We start from the raw sequence: 21,018 nt of genomic DNA on the forward strand, positions 1-21,018 counted from the left end.
CCTCAGCTTCTCTCTATGGGCAGTTAGGCCCTATCTTTAAGTACAGAGTTGAGAGGTAGTTCACATGTTTGTTGTAGATGTTGGTAGGTCTTCGGTAAGGATAAGCAGTCACATAAATCAATATTCGTTCTTCTTCCTAGTGGGCTGAGGGCCAGTGTGTCCCTATTGGGCCACTGGGCTACTGGACCACTGTAGTCATAAGTCATAAGCACACTCCTTGGGATGCCCTTATTCCCTAGTCTCTTGGTTCAAATTGGTTAGAGGAAAGAGCTGGAAGAAACAAAGCATGACCTCATCAGGAGCACTAATCCTCCATTCTAATGTTCCTACACAAATTCTGGGTACTGGGTGCTAGGTAGTACAAAGCCAACGCAAGTCTATAGGGAGGATTTATGTATCAGGAACCCATCTCTACACAACAGTTGCATCATTACGCTGATGTCTAGGGGTGATTTTGAAAGACCTTCCCCAGGCCAACCGTAAATACAATGGAGGGTCATTGACAACTCGTCTAGTTTCCAAGCACTGTCTCTTGCCTGAAACTAAGATAACTCCCTTATGTAGTGGGGATCTTCGAAGTATGTGCAGATGCTGAAGTAACACTCTTGCCTCTGAGGACATGTTTACAGGTGATATAGTGATAGGTGGCTAATGCATACGTTTAAATAATCATGATGGTTTTCTTGTCTGGTAGTTGTAGCACAAGATCTAGCATGGATCAGTCTAAAAGTAACATTATTTGCAGATAAATACTCGACTAGACTCTTCAAATGGCAAGCCTATCATTGGTAAGCTCTCAGTCTATACAGTTGTGGGGCATTGTCAGTGGAAGATGCATGCAGCTGCACTGTGGGGACGCTGCATTGATAGCGTGTTGATTGTGTAAACATTCCCCTAAATTGTGGAGGTGGGTAAGAAATTCAACCCACTTACAGATGCCCAATACATGGCATGTGTCGGGTGCCCCATTGATGTTTAAGCTGCACGTGCGGTATAGGTGGAAATGTATGGAAACCCTGCCTCGCCGTCTCATGAGATGGTTTGTCCAAAAACTAATGAATTGCTTGTACCGGTGGGCACATCCCAAGCAACTACTGTTGCATGTACTCCACAGAATGTATCTGACTCAGGTAAGGATGCCGAAAATGAACCCATAGGTTTCAGACTTGCACTGCAAGTGTGGCTACCAAAAGGCAGGATGCTGGCACCTTTTGTGGGAATGTCCCATCATGCAAGGGCATTGGAGTGAAGTGACTGTGACTACATCTACTCTGCTTCCGGAGGTTTAGAATAGCTACTCGAATATATGTTCACTAGACCTAAGTTACTAAAGGAAGGGGAACATCCAATCACTGAGACTTCAAAAGAATTGCTGTCGCCAGCTCAATGATGCATAAACATATAACGAAAGGATCCATTGAAAATCCAGACTGAGAGCGGATGAAAGATGTAATAAGGTGGATGTCAACAGAATTGTAGACACTGTTACTGCTAGTGACTGGGAGGCCCTGACCAGTTGCTGGCTTACACATGCTGTCGACTATGGTGCCAGTAATGTTTTTGAATACTGGTCACACACGTGTCAAAGTTTTCATGCTCTTATACAGGTTCTAGTCGCCCAGTCTCAAGCTCTTTCAGAGAGTGAAGAAACCCTTTAAGGTTCTCACGCTCACACACAGCGAAGAGACACCCACTAAAGTCCATAGATAAGGGAGTTCAGGAAACCTTGCAATGGGGTGCCCAGCTGAAGAGATGGCTGTCGCCTCTGGTATTGCAGCTCTTCAATATGCTCAAAGCACAATCACTTCCTTGCAACCTAGAAGACCTTGTTTTGAATGAATTTCTCTCATTTGAGGTTTGATAAATAGTAAGAGGATACATTATGTGTAATTATTTGTGGGTCTGGAAGAAGCTTCTACTAGAAGACGTCTAAGAAGAGCTCTCATTATAGGACTTCTCTTTTTTAGGTTTTGACTATTAGGTGCTGCTCGAAGGGCTGCCGACAATACAGGCATTAGGAACAACCCCAACCAGCCCACATTTTGTCAAGTACACCTGGCATGTCAAGCTCACAAAAGACAGTGGCATGAATCTGGAGTATATCACTGATACCTGTTGATAAATTAATGAGATGCGTGGGCACAACATATGAGGTGGGGCATCGGTGCAGTACCCTACTAAGTGACTTGGCATCAGGAATACAGACATGTCATCAACAGCAACAGACAGCTGCACAGATGCTGGATGGCTGTCTAATAGGCACTTCACCTGCGGAAAGAATGAAGACCCATTACAGCGTTGTCACAGCAGGCGGTCCATCTGGCCTGTGGCACTTGTGCGAGATGCTGTACAATCACTAAGCTGCAGCCCCCCACGGCAAGTGTGCAGTCAGAGTGAGTTTTTAGTGCAGCTGTGGGTGATTGCCTCTAAACACAGGAGAACCCTTGCAGTGACACATATTTAACAATTAACATTTCTAAAAGAAATGAACAAAGACTTGTTTGCAGAAGGCTAGGGAACACCATCAACCCATAGTCAAACCCCCTGCTCAGATCATACTGATCATGATTTGTTACCCGATACTGGTCAGACAAAGAAAAGTGGAGTGGTGTTATTTGGTGGTGTAGGTGGTTGGCAAACCACTATATGCAGTACTAGTGATTGAGACACCATGACCAGTTGCTGTCTTGCACATGCTGTTGACTATGGTGCAAGTAATGACTTTGCAAACTGATCATACACATGTCAAAGGCTTTCATGCTCTTACACAGGGTGCCGTCACCCAATGGGTTTCTCAGGCTCTTCCATAAAGTGTAGAAACCCTGTAAGGCTCTCAGGTTCACACACAGGGTCCAGCCACCCACTAAAGTTCTTCAGGTTTTCACAAAATACCCAGAAACATGTTGGGATTCTCAGGTTCTCCCACAGGGCACAGCCTCCCCTTAAAGTTCTCAGGCTTGTTCACAGTGTGCAGCCACCTTTTAAGGTTCTCAGGCTTTTCACAGCTTGCAGCTGCACACTAAAGCTCTCAAGTGTACCAACGGAGCACTTAATATAGTTCTGTAGCTCTCCCATAGACCGCTGCCACGCTCACAGGAGAGGGCAGTCCCTCTGTGATGCTAGTCCCTCCCCAATGACTGCCTCATTCCATCCCCTTGCACAGCGCACTACAGGAGGGAAAGGCGATGAAGCTCCATATCCTCAGGCTGTCCACCACCACTAGCGCCTCCCACAGCTGATGATCTGCCTCCAATCAAGCATTACCCCCCCCCCCCTACGATGCATGCTTCCATACCACCTGTTTATGCCAGTGCCAGCAAAAGGGCCATGCCACTGGCCACAATTTCCAGTGCCATTAATGCTAATTATGGAGGCTGGCCACAGCCCTGAGACATACTATGACCCTGCTCTTAGCCACATATGAGAGGCTGGTTGTGGCTACTTGTTCACTAGCAGCCTCCAAGGACAAATGCATTTGTTATTCTTTCCTGTGCCACTGAGGCATATAGTCCCTCCAAACCATCATCCATATGGTGAAGCCATTGCCCCTTCCTTAGCCCCCACTTGACATTCTTTCCACAGCCCTACACCATGCAGAATTCCTCAGGTTTCTCCCCAGATGGTCGTCACTTGGCAAATAATAATTGTCCTACGCCCAGGAAAGTGTGTGCTGTGTAAGGAGGTTGTGGTTGCCTCTCTCTGTGGCTCCTCCTGAGACTGCTCCCCCCCTCTGCATCTGCAGGATCAGAAAGAAGGTGTTCTTATGCCACCTCTTTCTGTACCTGCCTCTCCACGTCCCCCCCAGGGTGGTCCACCACCTGCTGCAGCACCTCCTCATGCTTGCTGTCCCCTGAGCCTCCTCATGACAGACCTCCTCTCATCCATAGCAGCACCCTCGCCCTGCTGGGTGGAAACCAGTTCATTCTCTATGCCTCCACCCAGTCAAAAACATATCCCAAAACCTCCTGTAGGAGTCCCACCCTCTGACAAGAGAAACATACCCTCCTGCTCCTCCAATCCACCTGTGCCGTGTCCACTTGAAGCCCTCTCTACCTTGCCACTGAGCATGTTCTTACAGCCCAGACTTCCTCCTGTGGCCTACCCTGAGCCCTCGCCTCCCCCACCATTTGGAGGATTGGCAGTGCTGTTTGGCCTGGGACATGAACCGATAGCCTCAAACCGTGAAAGGTTCCACCTCTCTTCACCGATCATGGAGAAATCTATCTCCTGTGAGAAGAGATGCAGATCATCCTACTCCTGCACGCAGCATTCTCCCTCTTCCACACCCGCGTCACAGCCAGAGCGACATTTCAACTGCCACAAATGACCATTAGAAGAGAACCATGTTTGTGTTCTTATTGCTCAACCTGGGAACCCAGAAGTGTGTAACCCGAGAACCAGAGAGAATATGTGGACAGCCCACAAGTGACCCAAGAAAATAACCAGGGGAACACATAATCCTACAATAAACTGAAACTAAAACACTGTTCAGTACGAACACAATATTGCTACTACTACTACAATATTCTAGAAAACAGTAAATGACCAGCACGAGAAGGGAAGATGTAAACAGACTTTTTTGGAGGGATGCAAATAATAATTTAGCATTTATATAGCTCTTCGAACCCTCAGGCATCTTAGCACTGCTTATTAGTACCCACCATGTGTGGTACTCATTTATCGAGCAGGCTCTACACACATGTCAAAGCGAGCGCTCTACTCGCTGTGCTATCTGACTGGCTAAGCAATTTGTTTGCTTAATAGCATTTTAGGAAGGGACAAGTAGCTGGAAAGAGGAACACGAGGAAAAACAAATGTTTGTTTTTAGCATGGGGAAACAAACAAAAAACACTAACACACCCGAAACAAGGGGGAAAAAATGGCTCCAAAAACACGCTAACCAGAAATAATCTGCAAAAGAACGAACAACAAACAGATGAACTCCTCCAGCTTTTTGTCAAAATCTTCAAAAATGCACCAATTACCCTCCAAGTGTAGGCCTGCTCTGTGTAACACCTTAGCGCACAGCCTAGAAAACCCCACAACAGAAGAGGTAATGAGCTGGGCCTTATATAGGGCGAAAAACGTCAGTCAGAAGATTTGTGTCCTCTAGTTGGATTAAGGAAGATTTTTAAAAAAAGCAGCCAAGAGGGCCATGATTGTATAGAAAAAGCCGATAAATAAATTAATTATTTGTCTCAAAATCTCCCACTTCTGATTGGACAACAAATCGTTGCGTGAAACCCGGAAGCTCGCTGTGAGTTTGCGAGGGATTCATTGGCGCCTAAACCCTGTCACATTCTTGCCCTGGACATGAAAAGGTCAACTTGTAGGCATTGGGGGCAAGACAAAGAATAAACATTCTATTGAGAGACTGTGTATTTTAGTATCCAGTAATTAATTAAATATTTCAGGTGCAGCATATGTGACATTATTAGTGCCGCTACATGTAATGAGCCTCTATCTTTGGAGCCAATAAAATAAATGTTTAATCTGTATGATACAAATATTCTTCAGATATTTCCCTGTGCATAGAAACATTGCAAATGTCAGCGATATTTCCCCCACATGGCACTACATCAAACTCCTAAATAGCTGAAATAGTAAAACGACCCATCACGTGGAGAATGTAATTGCATTTCGGAATAGGAGATAGGTCTCAGAATATATACATACTCATCAATCATGTGTGCAATGGGGCGTCAGGTGCACCTTCCCTGGCTCGCTTTTCCCTTCCAGAAGAAATCCCTCAGCTGGTACCTGCGGGGACAAGTGCTCAGCAAGAATGCTGACCATGAACTAAAAGCTCCAGCATGCACTGCTGCACACAGTGGGGGAATCCATTCACAGCAAAGGAACTGGCAGCAGGGCAGGCTGTATAACAGCAATATAATCCCACTGATAAAATGGCCACATTTGTACACATCCATCCAACCACGGAAAACACCCACAAAGCCAAAGGAAGGGTGTGTATTGCTTTTGAAATGCTGAGATGGATCTAACTCTGGTTATCTTGATGTTATCTTATTTTTGATTTTTGATTTAACTTGCAGGTTGTCTTTTTCAACAAATAAGGTGGACATTCAATTATGCAACGAAAATGTTGTTGCATACCCTCTTAAAAAGAGGGTTGCACACCCAGGCAAAATAGAGGTACAGCTCAGGGCCTGCTGCTCAGGAAGGGCTACACCCAGTGCAGGAATAGGGCTATAGTTTCCCATATTCAGAATCTCGCAACAAATTGTCTCCCCTGTATTGTGTTTCATGAGGAAAATGTCTGTGCCTGAGCCACAACACACCATTGCTGAAGTAATCAACTGCTCCCAGCACTTGGGGAGTAACTTCCAAGATCAGAAGAGCTGAGCTGTTGTGTTTCTTGTTTGTTTGTTTTGAACTTCAGCACATTATTATTATTATTATTATTATTATTATTATTATTATTATTATTATTATTATTATTATTTTTGCATTTATTTCAGCACACACAGCCCTGAGGCATCTAGGCGCTAGTTATTGTGAGTGCATGGTACCATTTTTAGAGTGAGTGTAACACAATTATGTTACAGGCAAACATTGGTGTAAGAGCGCTACCTGGAAAGCCCTCACCACAAGGTGCAAGAGGCTACATCAGTAAGGCAGGCAGCCAGACAAGTTGCCGGAGCAGCAAGGTAGAGCAAGATCTGGTGAAGGTGGACATAAACAGTAGCAAAATACTGCATAGACCAGTCGGGTTGAAACAGTCAACCGCATGGACGAGATCAGGAGAATCGGTCATGACAGGTTTCATGCAACTGCACTGGCACAATTGGTTAAAAGCAGTCACGATAGGTTTCATGAAACTGCATGGGCACAATCGGTGAAAAGCAGTCACTATAATTTTCATGAAACTGCATAGACACGATTGGTTAAAAGCAGTCACGATTGGTTTCATGCAACTGCATTAGCACAATTGGTTAAAAGCAGTCATTTCAGGCAGCAGCATGGACAACATTGGTTACAAGCAGACACGATAGGTTTCACGTGGCTGCATGTGGAAGATCAAGTTCAATGGTCACAGTGGGGTTAATGCAGCAGCGTAGACCAAAACAGGTAGAAACAGTCTAGAAAGTTTACAAGCCACTGCATGGACACAATCAGGTATAATAATCACACATTGCAACGTTCCTTTCCTCATGTAAGATGGCTCACTGCCGTTTCTAAACCATGCTATAGCTTGGTCTGTTGTTACACCTGCCCTTCCTTTCCCTCCTTGCTCTCCTTCCTGTATTTCTTGGCTAGGGTTCCCCGTACCCCATGGACATTGCTACTCCCGTCTTTCGCCTGGAACAGAATGCACGCCACACTTCCCAGTCCTGATATCTCTGAGATGAGCACACAGCTGACACCCTAAAATTTGGTGAGTCAAGTCCAAAAGGAACTTTTGATGGCATTGGGGAATAACCAACATTCTGGTGCCCTCACCCTCGGTGTCTTTTGGCTCACTGTACAGGAGTCCATCCTCCCAGTACACTATGAACAGTCCAGATGCTTCACCCTTAGCTTAATCCTCTGCCTGATTCTACAGGCTGCCAGACTGGGACACTATTTCTGGGCTTTGAAAAAGTCTTTCTGATCTGGGCCCACACATGATGCAAACTCATACATCTTGGGCAGGCTCTTCAGCTCTGAACTCACCTGGCCCTTCACCTCAGGTTCTTATGCTGCGCCAAAGTAGGGTCCTCAGCTGCGACTAATCCCTCTCCCACAGGATTCGCGACTCAGCAGTCTGTGGAACTGGGACAGGGGCTACCGTTCATGCTGTTCCCTCCAACAAGCCCTTTGTAAGCACTCCAGTCCATAAAGTGCTGAGATCCTTCAACCTGGTTGCCTCTTTTGCCTTAGATATGGTAGATACTGCGACTATCTCTGGATCAGGAAGATTGTTAACCAAAAGATATGGGACAGGGATTTGAGTCTTCCAAAGCTATACAGTGCTGGGTCGGGTCACCTTGCCAACTGAACTCTACTATCACCAAGTGGCACATACTCTGTCAAACCCACAGACCATACTATCATGACCAGTAATATACTGTCCTGGCTGCACCCACTGTCGTGTGACCGCAGTGATGTTAATGTGGTGTCCCTGACCATAGGCGTTTTGTGTACATTGATATACACATGATCTAAGAACAGTTGAGTATTATTGGGAACCGGGATCTCTTCTGGAGACAAGTATCATTCCCACTCAGAGGGTCTCATCACTTGTTGGGCGGTAACTCTGGAGCTATTAGCGCCGGCGCTAATAGCCCTACCACCAAACCCCCCGGGGCTATTAGCGCCAGATCACGGGTTTGGCGAAACGGTTATTGCCCATTCTGCATTGGGCCCATTCGGGAATTCCTCATTCCCCATTGGACCCAATGGGGAAAATTTGCGCTATTACCGCTGGCAGATTTCCCGCCGGCGGTAAATGCACCAAAAATTGGCAAATTTGCTGCTGATTTCCCTCCAGCCCAGAGCTGGGGGGAAATCCGCCAAGGTCATGATCTGGTGGACCCTTAAATGTGGCGGTAATAGCGCTACCACCGCATTTAAGGGTTACCGCCAAACTCGTGATGAGGCCCAGTGTAAGCAATCCACATTCAGCCACTCGTTGCCCTAGTGGGAAGTGCTTCTCTAGCAGGAGGCCCACACTAATGATTGTCTCCTCCATGAGTCCAGCATTCACTATGGCCTGCTTAGGTAAGCCCTTAATAGCAGGATCTCCTTTCTTATGGCTCAGCTGCTTACACATGAAACAACCTTTAGGTTATGAGAACATAGGTGTCCCAGTGTTAGGGGTTCCTGCACTCTGCTTTTCAGAGTTCATGGATGAACTAGAGTTGTGGTATTACCCGTCATGCTTCTGGAGACCAGACTTTGAAGAGGAATGGGTTGAACCTTTGTCCTTCACATGCGTGTTACCTTTCTTGTCCGCAGATTTCTTTTCTGGTTTGGGTGTGCTCGCCTGAGCCTTTTACTGGACTTGAGTACTTACAAACCTGTTGGCTGCCTTTGCAAGCTCCCTAGGGTCTGTAGTCTTGTCCATAAGATGCTGGTATAGGTGAACCTCACAATTCTTCAATAAATGCTCACATGCATTCAAATTGTACAGCCCTTTAAATGTGTCAACTCTGTTACCAGACAAGCACCTGCTCAGATACGTCAATGACAAATGTGTGAATACTTCAAAGGTCTGCCCACTTTTCTTTCTGAGCTCTCTAATTCTCTTGAGATACTGTTCCCGGATCTTTCAGAACTTCCTGAGAATGGCCACCTTCATTATTATTATAATTATAATGGCATTTATTGAGTGCGGGCTTAGCTTCAAGAAGCAACAGAGCGATTTACAGAGGTATACACCAATACAGATACATAACAGAGTGCTTTACAGAAGTGTACAACATAACAGATGCATAACCGAGCGCTTTTTAATGGGAACAACACAACAGATATACAGTGGGGGGTAGGATACAGAGGGGGACAGAGGAGGGGTACAGCTGTACCAGGTGGCGGGAGAGGAGAGTGGCGGGCACCGTCTAGTAAGTCAGGTGGTGCAAGGGGCGACATAATGGTCTAGTTGTTGAGGAGGAGATACTCTTTGAACAGTGGGTCTTGAGTTCTTTTCTGAATTGTAGGCACGTGGGGGTGAGTCTGATGCTAACAGGGAGGATGTTCCATAGTCTTGGTGCATAGGCAGTGAAGGCTTGTTTTATGGTCCTTTCCTTTTTGCAGAGGCAGATTTCAAGTCTGCATGTGCTCATGCTTTCATAAACAGGCCTACCCTCAGGAGTTAACAGAAGAATTGCATTAGACACCAGGGTCGGTAAGCGACTCATCAGAGCTGTACCCCACAGTGCCTCCTCCACCTCTTGTAGCTGAAAAGCAAGCTGAACACTTCAAACCAGTCAAAACTTCCTTTCATACTTCATAAGCCTGCACTGAATCTTTGGGGATGTGGCGCCGGGGCTTATCCAGGGCACCTTGGTTTGAACCACTTCCACTGTTTTTGCTAGAGGTGGATCTGTTGTGCTCCTTCTTCTCTTCCAGTGCCAGCTTGCGCAGTTCTATGGCAGCGTTGTCCAACTTTATGGTGACCTTGTCCCGCTGTTTTTGTTCCTCCTATCCTCCAACAAGAGCTTTCTAGCAGCTACATCGTTAACAGCCGGAACAATTACTGGGCCACATATAGGCTTTGCTGAGGCATGGGACCTGCGGGATGCCTCACTAGCCCATGACCTGCCTGACACTCTGGAGTGTTGAGAAACCACACTTGCCCTCCAGAGGGATGGATGGCAAGAAACACTACCAATGCTGACTTCTTCATCATTTTACACTACCCCTCCTGGAATGTGTCCTTCATTCTGGCACACAGGGACTAGCCCGTCCCTGGGTCTCGTCCCCAGCCACCCTTGCTTCTACCCAAACTTGGAGGCTGGTCACCAACTCAGGTATATTAACCATGGTGCTGTGGGGAAGTCCCTCTCTTGACATAGGACGCACGGGACATCCTTGCTCATGCCTTTCACAGTCTCAATGTCAAGATCCATGATTATAAGCAAATACCTAGAAGTGTTCTAAACATTGTCTGAAACAGTACTTTTATCATTGGGTGACTAAGCTGTGTGCAAGACTCCAACTAGATATGACCGTCTGCCAATAATGTGACAAATCAACTTCCACGGCACCAGTGGTCCAGGGGTGAATATCAGATTCTAAGCCATCAATCAGCCCCATACCTCTAATACACCACAAGGGATCCAAACAGATTGGAATAACAAGCAAATTATAAATGTCCTTATCAAATTTTGGTAACATGGATGGAATGGCAGGCTTATATCCAAAAGGTTGTGGATCATTGGTTAGTTGCAACACAGTGAAAATACCATTATTGCCCAATGATAAAAGTGACTGTCCAGTCATGGTTGTATCAAAAATATCTACTTTATTTATATCACAACAGACAGTTCTAGAAAAATTACAAAATACAACCCACCATTTAAAGGAATGTAGAGGACAGACAGTTTAAAATAAGGAAAAGGGATGCTCTCTGGATACTGACAGGAGGGTAGTCGGTATGGTTAATAATATGCACAGCAGTTTAAGGTTACTTGGCTCAGCACAAAGGGAGGGTGTCCGGTCAAATGTTCGAATGCAAAGGGTCGAATGACCTTTTGATCAAAAGTAAAATGACTGAAAAAAAGGATCGAAATTTTATTTATTTATATTTTTTTTAGTTTAGCATATATAAAAAAACTTTTTTATAAAAAGAAAACGTGGAGTTGGTGGGGGAACCCCCCCATTTAAAAAAAACTTTTTTTGTCATTTTACTGTCGAAAAAAAGGCATTCAAGCCTTTTATTTTTAACTTTTAACCTAGAACCCAAAGGGAGAAATGGGTCTTAATATGTCTCTAGGGGCCTTCCTTCTGGGAAGGACCAGAGGGACAGAACCACAATGTACCTGGTGTTGTAGGTGTTCTTGGGGTTCGACAGGGTCTAGTCAGCTTCAGGGCACTTTGCAGGCTTCTGTGACAGAGTTCAACACGAGAGTCAGCTGCAGGTACAGGCGACAAGACTGTTTGGCGAGCAAAGTGGACGAATGGCTACAGGCTGGCCTACATGGTGTCTCGGGGTCAGGAATCATGTCAGTGCTGATCGTGGGTTCTTAAGCAACTACGCTGACTCGTTTTCTCCATAAATGCTTGTTGCAGTCAGTTTCAACTGGCTTGCTGGAAGTACCCAAATGCCTTTTGGGCTTGGTTCCTGCACTGAACAAATTGTTTTACTTTACATTAAACAAAAAATATCTTACAGCAGGTAGATCAGACATTTGTCTTCAATTCAGATACTTTCAAGACATGATAACACAGACTTCTATTTTCTAGCAAGTCTTTATATGAAAGGAGCTCAGACTCTATAATGGTTTCCTAAGACTATGGGCCTCATTACACAGAATGCGGTAAGGGTTTACTGTTACCGGTAAACCGTTACCGCCATACTATGAGGTCCCTTTGCGGGACCCGACCTCAACGGCTGGTTTTACCAGCCTTTAAGGAACGGGCCCGCAAAGGGACCTTGGAGGCAATTACGGTAACGCAATTTGCGGTACCGTAATTGCCGCCTTCCCCATTCCCATTGAGCCCTATGGGGGCTCAAATGGGAATGGGGAAGTGCCATGGTGAATGGGGAATTACCACCCCCACACACCTTGGAATGTGGTGGTAATTCCACCATTCACCATGGCAGACTCGGTACGGTACCGGCGGCAACCATGGCGTATACCGCCTACCGTGTAATGAGGCCCTATACGTTTTCAACACAACGAATCCCATCACCTCCCAGTACTCATTGCTTTCCATTCCTACCCATAAAAAGCAAAACAATGGATCGTGCTGTTTTCCCAACAGCAGAAGGCTGCACTTTAGTTAAGGCCCCACTACCCAATACAGATTCCTTTACTTTCCTTCCCATGTAACACAAGAGCTCAGATTATATTTTTTGCTCCAAATCAAAACATTCCACACTGAAACAAATCCCCCAGCTCACAGTGCTGACTGTTTTCCTTTCTTCCTGATGGAGAGCAGGAAATCAGCCTGTGTAGTGTTTGCTCAGCATCACAGGGCTGCACTACGATAACTCTGAGCACCTACCAATTGTGTCCCCAACCAGGCTGAGAGCCAGGCCATCGTCTGTCGGGTGACAAGGAAACGGAACTAAGGAGAAGGAAATGGGACGAGTGGCAAAAGGCAGGGAAACAAAAGCATACAGACTTAACACACAACATGTGGGGACATGAGAACACAAGGGTGAGCGATAGGAATCATTGCGAAGAATGTATCGTTTTCCAAAAGAAAATGTAACCAAAAGAAGGGGCCAGAGCTTTCCTTGTTGGCCGACTGAATTTTCACAGAGGCCATTACTAGGGTGGTGGTGATGGTATAACGTGAAGTTATGTTGTGGATGCATAGTGGCTCTAAGTTCGATCAGGACTTGTGGGGGTACTAACCAGATAATCATATCGAATCCCCTACAGCAGCAATCCTCACAATAAATATTCTGTCAGATGCACAATTAAGCCATTTCCTTTTTCACTACATGTGCTGAAATGTCTCCAAATCTGAGATGTATCTTATAATGTGTACATTAAGATACCACTCTTCGTGACAGATGTACTCAGTGAACATACAAGTAAGATGCAGATGTACAGTTGTTAATAATGCTTTACTCACATGTTGATGCTTTACTAGGATTTTATTAACAATGTAACTGGGCACAGGGAGGCTAAGTGATTTGCAAGATCCCAAATAGTGGTGAAGTGGACAGACCAGGATTAGAGCAAGATTATATATGTCACATGTTTTTTATTGTGTCACTGCAAGGAAATAGAAATAGGGTGTTTAATATGAATGAACTATGAAGAATATTGGTTAAAATCATATGCACATCTAAAAGAGAGGGCATGACATATCTCAAATTCCATTGCTGTATATTTCTTGAATGTATATTTATCCCATGTAAAATGCTTCTAATGTGGGAATAGGACTGCACAATATGGTCAACTGGGTTTTGCATGTCTCCAGAGACCACATTCATAAAATTAGTCACTAGATTTCAATAAGTAGAGGCTTACTGGTCTTTATGGGAAATGGCATTTACCTAAATGTGAGTGACTCTCCATCATGGACCATGACTTTGCTCCCTTCCCCCCTCATGCTCATTCTTCGTCACCCCATCTCTTGAAACCTTCAGCCACAACTCACTCTAACATCTACCTCGCTCTCACCAATTTATATCGCACTCCTCTCGCTGTGCATTCACAACCCTCAAACCGTATACTCCCATTATCCCATAATTTCCAACCACACCTATCCAGCTCGCCTACCAAAAAATAATGCTCCTCCCTCCCACCTCCAAAACTCTTTTACTTGGCATCTGAAATGAAAAATCTCTCTAGAACAAGGCTTCCAACTTTACTGACCACTTTCACTCTTATCCCCCTCTAATTTAATGTCTTGCTGTGACAGAAACCTAGATCTCCCCTCTGCTACACTACCAGCTCACCACATTCACTAACTCTTCTATCTTCTCCCACTCTCCATGACCTGTTGGAAAGGTAAGTGAAGTGGGACTTATTATAAAAAGCCCCACTGGTATGCTCTGACAGCTTCTTCTCCTCCTTCAAATATGCCACTATCAGATTCATCCCTCTTACTCCTCAACTGTGGTGGCTCTCTATCCACTCCCTGGCCCTCTCAACGCCTTCTTCCTTGACATAAACAATCTCCTTGAGTCACTTCCCCCCAAAATCCCTATTGTCATGTTGATGGGCTTCAACGTTTCTAAGCCCTCTGCAGCTAACTGCCTTGAACCTAACTCCCTGAAAACTACCTCTACTCCCTCCATGACCAGCCTATTCAATCTGGTAGAACCACTCTTGACTTTGGGCCTCATTACGAGGCAGGCGCTGACGGAATGAAGGGGGCCGGTACCGGACCGGCCCCCTTCATTCCGTCAGGGATGATTACAAGCTTCCCATCGCAGGACCCGGATCGGACACCTGGTAAAACCAGGCATCCTTTCCAGGTCCCGCGAGGGGAAGAAGGAGATAACAACGGGACACTTATAATGTGCCCGTTGTTACCTCCATCCCCATTCCCATTGAGCCCTATGGGGGCTCAAATGGGAATAAGGAATGGTTCCTGCAAGGAGGATCTACCAGGTCCTCCTATGTTGGAATGACCTGGTAAGTCCTCATTGCAGGAACCCGGAAAAGGAGCCCGGTTTGGAGGCAGCCATGGAGCTAAAAGCTCCATGGCTGCCTCTAAACTCGTAATGAGGCCCTTTGTCTTTCTTTGTACTTTGTTCTCCTTCTCTGACCTTTTGATTGTCTCCTACCCTCTTAACAGTCCAGTGTTCATTTGAATGTCCCAGCCCATACACCCTCTATTCTTTCTCTCCCCTATTCCATGGTGCAACGGAAATTCAATCAAGACTATGCTGCCCCTTAACTTGATGATGGGAGGCCCTCCCTCCAGTCTCTCCTCTATTCATGCTTCTTCACTGCTCATGTTTTTTTCTGTCTTTCATCATGCACTTACAACACCCTTTGGCTAACACTATCCCACAAACACAATGACACCTTATTACCCCTGTTCTCAGCCATGGATCATCGTTGAGATTCAGACCCCAAACAAACATGTGCCGTAACTGGAAATGATTTGGTGCAAATCCCGGAACCCTCATAATGCTATCCTGCAAAACATCTCTTGCTGCTCTCTCCTCTGCACTGGACTCCACAAAATCTACTCCCTTCTGTTCACAATAATCCCTGTAAACTTTCATCTACCCTCCAAGCTCTGGTGACATCGCCCAAGCCATTTAAGATTGCTAAATCCTATCTGCTAATAACTTTGCTCATCACTTTTCCACTAAACACTAAAATCTCTAAAATTCATGACACTCTTACAAGCCTACCTATCTCTCCCTCCTTCGTCCACCAGATCACCCCATCCCTTCTTCTCTCAACCACTTCTCCACTACCTGGCCTGCTTTATTAGAACTCATCCTTTGTAGCACCAACCCATCTTGTGCTCCAATTCACCCATTTGCTCCTCAAATGGTGAAAGAGTGAGTGCCAATCACATGCTCTCATCTCTCTCTGGGTTTATCAACCTCTCTCTTATCACTGTACTCTTCTCTGCCTCCTTCAAATCTTCAACTGTGCTACCCCTTTTGAAGAAGCTCTCCTCTGACCAAAAGGTTCTGCTGAGCTATCACCCAGTTTCCTTCCTGCCTCATTATCTGTCATGATGCCTACCCCCGGGCAGCTGGACCAAGCCATCTGCCCCGGAAGCAGGCATCCGGACATTAATTTAAACCTCAGAAGCCCCGGCTAGGTGCTATCTGGGTTCAGTCCTGGTGTCTTAGGCGCCAGGCTCATACTAGAGTCATCACTTACCTCAGGCAGACCATGCTGCACATGCATCCAGGCCAACGTGAGACCTGGAAGGGACTATTTTTCCACAAGGACTACTTTTCACTCGGGTGTGGTTCTAGGGACTTCTTACCTGGGACTACTTTTACAAAGCTATTTAAGCCACGCCCGATCTACAACACACGCTTCGCGTTATTCCGCATTTAGCAGCGTAACGCTCACCGTGTCTGCAAACCTGCATCCAGCCACGCCCGCCTCGGACACAGAGCCCCTAGGAGAGAAAGGAAAATAGGAGAAGAGGTTAGATTACAGACTTTAATCTGATTCCTCACCCGATTTTGGATCTTGCATCATTCCGAGCCTGAAGGGACATTCTTCCGGCACGTGACGCATCCCAGCTGCAGCGCCGCTCCATTTTCACAGCCCACAGCATCTCCGACTCGGCGCTGCCTCCGTCACCTTTTTGGTGATTTTCAACATCTGGGGGGAAGACAAGAAATAGCAAGGTGAGCCTAAAGAGACTAAAAAGACAATCACTTATATTTCAAGACTTACCTGATTATCACCGGAGGCTTTATCCTTCAATACGCCGCATCTGGGAAAAAAAGAAAAGACAGTGAGTTAATCTCACGCACCTTTACAGGATAGTTTGGGTGATACAGACTCTTACCTGAACGCCGCCAGCAACCTCCAGACAGAATTTGCCGCCGCAAATCAACAGGGAAGTGCAAGAGTGAACATTGGACATTTTGAACTCTTTAAACTTGGCAAACTCCAGACTCAATAATCGTCCAGAATTCCAGCACCTAAAACCAGTGAAGTAACTGGTATCTACGCGCCCCTGCATGCCACGCAGGATGGAGAGCTCACCAATCAAAAACATAAGGTGAAGACACTGACTGGGAATATCGGAGGTGGCAAGTGGGGAGAACGGGAGCAGGGAGGGGGTCTGCATTCACACCCACGGGGCTAAATACCTTTCTCCATCTACAGGAGAATATTCCTACGAGTCAAGCTCACAAGACTAAGGGGGTCTGTCCAGACGGTCATCTTTGCCCTATGCTTCACACTTATGGAGGCCGCAGCTGCCCGGGTTCGATCTACGCCCCTGTGAGAACCAGGTGAGCGTAACATTATCCTAAGCCCCTCTTCAACTAGATCACAAAGTACCTTGAGGATAATGACCTTGGTGATCCACTTCAATCTGGATTCCATAATAAGCACTGCACTAGGACTGCACTCATGCATGTCTCCCACTTTATCTTTGATGCTCACCACTCCAAACACTCATGTATACTCATCATTTTGGACCTCAGTGCTGTTTTCAACACTGTACCACTCTTCTCTCTTTTTCACTCTCCGTTACCTTGGGTTTTACAAATCTACTCTTACTTGAATTGACCCCTACCCACAAGGTCACTCCTTTAAAAACTCCTGTAAATTGTAAACCTCTGATCCATTGCTCTCCCTGTCAGCATCCCCATGGGTCAGACATTGTCCGTCATTACGACTTTGGCGGCAGCCATGCAGCTATTGGCAGCATGGCTGCCGCCAAAATCGGGTCTGGGTTCCCAGAATGGGGAATTACCGGGCCATTCCGAGTTTGGAGGGCCCGGACCATCCCCATTCCCATTTCAGCCCCCATAGGGCTGAATGGGAATGGGAGAGGGAGCAAACCACGGGCCATTTACGAGCGGCCCGTTGTTTGCTCCCTCTTCCCCTCGGGGGACCCGCTCTGCACGTCTGGTAAAACCAGACGTGCAGAGCGGGTCCTGCGTGCGGACCTCGTAATCAGGCGGTACGGGGTTGACGGCGCGTCACCTTTACCGGCGCAGTTAACCCCTTACCGCCTGACTTATAATGAGGCCCATTGTCTCTTCACCCGATGCAGACTGATCTTCTTGTTTGGCTTTCAATGCCACCTATTTGCTGCTGAAGACACAGAAATCGTTTTCTCCTTTCCCTCCTTTATGTCTGCCATCTCTGAACGGATTTGCAGCTGGTTCAATGCAATCTGTCAATGGATGGCTTTCCACTGCCTAAAACTGAACGTTTCAAAAATGGAAGTAATCTTTCTCCCTGCATCCAATTCCATCACTCCTCCGCCTCTCCTACCTTCTTACTACTTAAGAATCTTGCTCCCTTGGGGACCTATTTGATATAAACCTCTGACTGCAATATATCAATTTTATCCAATTCAACTGCCTCGGCTGCCCTTATTGACCAGTTTAACATTTGGGAAAGTCATCAATTTCTTACCACTTTCCAAAAACTCTTTGGGCCTCATTACGAGGTTGGCGGTAAGGGATTACCGGCACCGGTAAGGGCACCGGTGCCGGTAATCCCTTACTGCCCTACTACGAGGTCCCTTAGCGGGTCCCTCCCTTAACGCCTGGTTTTACCAGGCATTATGGAAGGGACACGTTAAGGGACTTTAGAACTGATAACGGTACCGCTATTTGCGGTACCATTATTAGCACCTTCCCATTGACCCGGTTGGGGGCTCAAATGGGAATGGGGAATGGTTTTTTCAATGGGGACTTACCAGTCCGGCAAAGGTCGGAATAGATCGGTAAGTCCCATTGAACGGAACCGGACACGGTACCGGTATTGGAGGTAGTCATGACGCTAATAGCGCCATGACTACCTCCAACCTCGTAATGAGGCCCTATGTGTATCCTGGTGCTCAGCAAACAAGTCTTTTGCTCATGTCTACTCCTTTATCTATCTCCGCACTCTTTCTTCGCTGTATAATTGTTTGTTTCTAACAGGCTTAATACCAACAAGTGGCTTCTAACCGCAGGATCAGAATTTTGAAACTGTTTTGCGCTACATTGGCTTGCTTCCATGAGCTATCCTTCCTCCCCAAAGTCCACAATGGTGCTACCTTCACTATCCACAACCTACCCATATCCTCCCCAGTTCTAATTTCCAACACGATTCTCAGGGGTTCTCAATGAACAATCACTGCCATTTTAAATGTATATCCTAGTCTACAAAGCTATCAACATTCTGTCTGCCCAGGATCTGTCTGACTGAAACTCAGTCTACGCACCATCTTATTCCTTCCGCACTTCCTCCATATGTAAATTCACTGTCCCACACCTCCATGCCTCCTCTCGCTTCTGCTCTTTCTCACTACTATTCGCCCTGCTGCATTGGAACCTGCTGCCCATCACAATCAAATCCAATCTGACGGTGGATCTCATCAAGGCTCAGCTTAAACTTTACCAACTTGCCAGAGAGGGAGCATTCACCACTGCACCATCAACCTGACTTAGCTCCACCGCTTCCTCCACGGTTGCCTAATAATGTAACTTAGAATATGTGTACAGTATTCCACTTTAGCTTTCAGATTCCCCCGCCCCCAAGTTAATTTCTCCTTTGTAAATCAGCTAGTTTTGGTTCTTTCCCTGGCCTAAGTCCCACTTTTTCCCACATTCATAACCCCTTCATAGTAATGCGTTCATCATCTGAAAATGTGTAATTTTAAGTATTTTCTGATTGAAATTTACATCCCTGTTCTTCAAATAAGTTCATTTACAAATAAATATGCAAAACAAATTGCATTCACAACCTGTGCACAATTAAAAAATCCAAAATTCGGCAGGCAACATGATACCATTTCAATTATGTATTGCTTGGAGAGTCAGCCTGACACGTGTTTCGAGCTAGGTGCTCCCTGATGCACAAGCATGCCAGCTGCCACCAGATGGGAAGCTGGCAACATTGACCCTGCCATGGCACTGTGACTACCTCTGTCACAACAGCCTTGAAAAAGGGTGCATACATATGCATACGTCTTAGTACATTGCCTAGCACCACATCTCCTCCGTACATCCGCTTCTGTGTACTCTGATCTACTCTCACTCTACTGTGCAGAGAAGCCAAGGTATTTTTGAGAGGGTTATGGTTTCCGTTCAGATGTGATGAGGGTGAACATGTCCTGCCTGTCAGTTCAGCTACAGTGTGTATTATTATGGCCGCTTATTCCACAATGTGTGGGTAGCTTCTAAGAACCCCTTCCACCAGAGGTCGAAGTGGGTGGTAGCGGTCGGGAGCGGTGCTCCTGTACTTTTTATTTTTAAGTTTCACTGTTCCTATACTTTTATTTTAAAAAGAAACTGTTCTGGAATGGTTTTGTTTTAAAATTAAAGTGTAGGAAGAATTTGATGCTTGCACTTCCGTGCACTGCACTGAACATTCCCATAAATAGTAGGTGTTTGTTTGGGGGTTTGGATTGTATGTGGGAAGGGGTGCAGCAATGGGGTTTGTGGGGAGCGGGGCAGACCAGCAGGGAACATAGTTCCACTCCTTCTTTTCATACACTTCGACCACTGCCTACCACCATAAAGACTCGAAACCTCTATGCCTTGTTCCTTGCCCTAGCGACTCCCAGTCTTGCAGGTGAAGAAGCATTTAGCAGAGGGAAATGGCAAAACAGTCCTGTGGAGGAGCGCCTTCACTGAACCATCCGAGGTAATGCAGCTCTGCAGAGAGAGTCAATACTGCATCATGCTTCATTAAATGAAAAGTAGCATCCCTGCTGAGAAATGCCAGCATGGCCCCACTCAATGTAAAACTACCATGCTGAGAAGTAACAACACTGTCCCTTTAAATGTACAGTAGCCATGTGGATACGTGTTGCTACTGTCTCTCCAAGAGCATATCATTCCCTGTGGAGAAATGTTGGTGCTTGCAGTGGCCTATTCACAAGTGCCATATTGTATCATTAAAGTGATGCAATCCTGCAGTGATGGATCAGTGTTGTCCCATAAAAAGCTGCCTTAATGCAAAGTGATAGGAACTTTCCATTATGAAAGTTTTGTTAGAAGTGTAGTGCCTGCACATTAACAATGTCGTGGCATGTATCCTTTCAGGATAGGAATTCAAACTGCTTGACTCAGAACATTTTATCACTGTATGCAATTGAAGATGTGTTGTGCTTTACCAAGTGACCAAGTGCTGGTGTGTTGTCAAGAAGATTATAGCGGCCCAAATGGGAAGTGATGGCCTTGTCTCAATAAAAGAGGTTCTTGCTGAGCCCCTAATAAGGAGAGGACCT

The 21,018-nt window shown here is 46.0% G+C and overlaps 1 protein-coding gene across 1 annotated transcript in view; it reads right to left on the reverse strand.

Annotated features, from left to right (window-relative positions):
* RAMP3 (receptor activity modifying protein 3) overlaps positions 1-21,018 on the reverse strand; it is a 1,283,291-nt gene that overhangs the window by 299,087 nt on the left and 963,186 nt on the right. The gene's annotated exons all lie outside the window — the stretch shown is intronic.

Source organism: Ambystoma mexicanum, chromosome 5p (genome assembly GCF_040938575.1).
Source record: "Ambystoma mexicanum isolate Mex_15411 chromosome 5p, UKY_AmexF1_1, whole genome shotgun sequence".
Taxonomy (NCBI): Eukaryota; Metazoa; Chordata; class Amphibia; order Caudata; family Ambystomatidae; genus Ambystoma; species Ambystoma mexicanum.